Raw genomic sequence first — 2,957 nt, forward strand, 5'->3', positions numbered from 1 at the left:
TGTGACGTTTTAAGCAGAGACCTGAGAAGACAACTGGGGGATACCTGAGGCTGGTGGGGGGTTCGTTTGTTCGGTTTTTTTTTTGTTTGTTTTTTTAAACAATTTATCTTTATTATATATGAATTGGTGTATACATGTATGTCTGTGTGAGGGTGTCAGATCTTAGAGTTACAGACAGTTGTGAGCTGCCATGTGGGTGCTGGGAATTGAACCCGGGTCCTCTGGTAGAGCAGTTGGCGCTCTTAACCACTGAGCCATAACTCCAGTCCCTGTTCATTTGTTTTTTATGCTGTTCATTTAGTTTAGAAATCCCCTGTCCGTGGGGGGTTGTTTTTCAAAGGCTTTGGTTTTGGTGGTAGTGATGGTGGTAGTGGTGGAGGTGGAGGTGGTGGAGGAGGAGGAGGAGGAGGAGGTGGTGGTGATGGTGGTAGTGGTGGAGGTGGTGGTGGTGGTGGTGGTGGTGGAGGTGGAGGTGGTGGAGGTGGTGGTGGTGGAGGTGGTGGTGGTGGTGGTGGTGGTGGTGGTGGTGGTGGAGGTGGAGGTGGTGGTGGAGGTGGAGGTGGTGGAGGTGGTGGTGGTGGAGGTGGAGGTGGAAGTAGTGGTAGTGGTGGTGCACGGATTTCCCAGCCCCACAACACTTAAATTGAAGTAGCTGATAGCAAGTGGCTATTTTGAGGACCTTCAGCTGTTTATTTAAAACTCTGAAATTCTAGAAAAATGGTGATTCCTGTTACCTTTAGAGAAAAGGTGTGGTTTATGCTGCATTGACCACTTGAAAGACTTCAAATTTATAAAGAAATGCAGAGCCCTCATCTCTTCAAAGTGACTATTCTAGATGAAGAACACTCATGGAGAGGTAGAGGGGCGTGGTGTTGAGCAGCCCATGTGTAGATCATGCCCCAGAGGACATAGAGTGGAATGAATATTGCTGTATACTTGAGAGGGCCAGTTTCTGAAGGGCTGGCCACCAGCAGCCTCAGGCCTGCCACAGCGGCGAGCCTGTCATTGGAACTCGAGCAGTCATGCTGGCATCTTTTCCTTGAATTCCCACAGGGGCGTGCCCTGGGAACTAGCTGTGGCCTTGGTAGTAAAGAGGAAGTGTGCTAGACTTTAGTCTGTATCCCTCTCCCATTGCTGGGCTGTAGGTGAGGTCTCATAATCTTTGCAATGAAAATCTATAAACGCCTTGAATTTAGGGGGTTTGCCTTTAAAACCAAGGCAAGGAAAAGCCAATAAAGAGCCTTCCTCAAGACTTCCTCCCCTGCATAGCCACTGCTTGCTTACATAGAGGGCGGTGTGCTGGTCTGGTCCTGCTCTTGCAGTTTAGGACAGAACGGAAACAAACAGGCACTCTCTGGGCTTGTAACAGGATCCCTGCTGCAAGGACCAACCTTACTTTCCAAAGTAGTGTGTGTCCCCCCCCCTGGGGTTCCCCCATATTTTCTGATAACTCCCAGAGCAAGACCTAGCAAGCATTGGAAATCTGGAAGACTTTTGAGCTAAGAATGTTATTTTCAACTTTTGAAAGGATGGCTCTAGTTGACCTTGGTGCACACTGTGAATTCCTCAGGAGGCAGGGCCAGCCTGGTCTACATAGGGAGTTCCAGATAAACACTATCTTAAAAAAGAAGAGGATTATTTTGTTTTGTTTTGCTCTGTTTTAAATAGAAAAAAAAAAAAAGTTAGGCAAAGTGGCACACACTTGTAATCCCAGTACAAGGAGGCTGAGGCAAAGGGATAAAGATTTCAAGGCAGCCTGGGCTACATAGATCCTATCCCCACCACCAAAACAAAGAAGTTAAAGAATATACCACAGACTCCGCGTGGCCTCAGAAGGTCTAAAATGTTTATCATGTCCTTTAGAGAAGTTTGCTGACCATTGCTGTGTGGCTTCCTGTTACTATCACAAACTCCGGAGACTATCAACTGACAAGGAAAAAAGATCGCCCTTATCTTGTGGCTTCGGGGTTTCCGAGGGGTCAGTCGGCCCTGTCTGGGGCTGGTGCTGAGGCAGCACACTATGGCAGGAGCACTGACTAGTGCCGCCTGCTTCTCAACCAAGAGCAAAGGGGGGCGGGGCTTGGGCCCCACGCTCCCCTTCAGCCAAGAGCGAAGGTTGGGGAGAGGGGGCTGAGTACCATGCTCCCCATTAGGGGCACACCCCTAGTGACCTGAGAACGTCGTCCTGCCTAAGCCCCATCTTAAAGGTTCCTCTGCCTCCCCTAACACTGAGCCAGGGGCCAGCCTCTGACCGAGGAGCCTTTGGGGACATTGCAGATTCAGACTGTGGCACTCAGCCTGCTCCTACAAGCGAGCTGCAGCATTGGAGCTCAGTGAGCTACTGGTCAGTTCCCACATGGGAGGTGACCACATCGGTCTTAAAGTACCTGCTTAGGTACATTTCACCTCTTTGCATATAGATTACTTCCAAGGTCCACTTTCGCCAAATAGGAAACCTACTCTTCCCCAAATTTAAGAACAACCAAAAACAGCTCTTTAGGAAGCTCATGTGGCCCTGAGGGGGTTCTGAGTCAGAGCAATCCCTGCTCAGAGGTGGCCTGCAACTTCTCAAGGCTGTTTGTTGATACCATGCAGAAAGCCACCCAGGGCTTCTCTGAAGATGGCCATGAGTGAGAGGCAGCCAAGGATAAAGCTGCTTTGGGATAAGGATTCCTGTCACTTAGTAGCTGTCCAGGAAGCCAGTGAGCCGTGCATCTGAGGTAGAAAGCAGAAGACGACACTGGTCTGGGAAGTTGTTAGAAAGCTTTGTCAAATTCTTCATGACTACCTGACAGAAAGACCCAGTAGTAAATGCACATTTCCCGTAGCCTATTTGCAGATGGGTTTTAAACCGCTGTGGCGTGTTCTCCAATTTCAGGCACTTCACAGGAAAAGGCAAACAGAACTGCACTCTCCGGGCTCAGCATATTTTAGCTCTAAATCTCTGGCTTTAGCTG

This window comes from Peromyscus maniculatus, chromosome 9 (assembly GCF_049852395.1).
Source record: "Peromyscus maniculatus bairdii isolate BWxNUB_F1_BW_parent chromosome 9, HU_Pman_BW_mat_3.1, whole genome shotgun sequence".
Lineage (NCBI taxonomy): Eukaryota > Metazoa > Chordata > Mammalia > Rodentia > Cricetidae > Peromyscus > Peromyscus maniculatus.